The sequence below is a fragment of the Mustela putorius genome, unplaced genomic scaffold (assembly GCF_011764305.1).
Source record: "Mustela putorius furo isolate JIRA1106 unplaced genomic scaffold, ASM1176430v1.1 tig00000242_pilon_pilon_pilon, whole genome shotgun sequence".
NCBI lineage: Eukaryota > Metazoa > Chordata > Mammalia > Carnivora > Mustelidae > Mustela > Mustela putorius.
Genome location: NW_025421325.1, coordinates 9,526,148 through 9,526,875, shown reverse-complemented (window position 1 = coordinate 9,526,875; position 728 = coordinate 9,526,148). Strand labels below are relative to the sequence as shown.

Below are 728 nucleotides of genomic sequence, written 5' to 3'. Positions count from 1 at the left end.
TGCCCATGCTCCCATGCTCACCTCAGAAATGATCCTCCATTATTTCCATCCTTTGGCATCTAAGAGAACCTCTGCCTGCCTCTATACACGTTATTATTCAGGTTGAAATAGTTCTAAATTTATTGGTAAATCAATGGTCTTCATTGGTTAACATTTTCACTAGTGTAGAATTACTTTACCTCACAAGTGGGGACGCTGTTTTAGGTCTTTATCTCATTCTTTTCCTTTGGCTTTTCCTTGTGCTTCCCTCCTTAGGATCTGAAAAAAAGTTAGTGAGGTCCTTATCTGAGTCTTTTTTCCATGTGAGAAAGCACACCCATCTCAGGACCCAGGGCCTGCATTTTAGAATATATGTCTTAAAATCTTAAAGGATACTGCTTGCTTCAACAGCATATACTCTAAAATTGAAATGGTACAGAGATCAGCATGGCCCCTACACAAGGATGACAAGCCAATTCATGAAGTGTACCATATTTTGGAGTGAAACAGATAAAGGAGATTAAGAATACACATCATGGGGGCATCTGGGTGGCTAAATTGGTTGGATGCCTGCCTTTGGGTTTGGTCATGATCCTGGGATTGAACCCCATGTTGAGTTCCCTGCTCAGCCTGGAGTTTGCTTCTCCCTCTGCCCCTCCTCTGGCTCATGCGTTTTCTCTCTCTCCTTGTCAAATAGATGAATAAAAATCTTAAAAAGAATACGCTTATCATGATAAGCACAGGGTAAT

At 41.2% G+C, this 728-nt stretch overlaps 1 pseudogene; it reads left to right on the top strand.

The window, feature by feature from the left end:
- Nucleotides 1-378: 378 nt before the first annotated feature.
- Nucleotides 379-478, top strand: LOC123391583 (annotated as a pseudogene).
- Nucleotides 479-728: the final 250 nt, after the last annotated feature.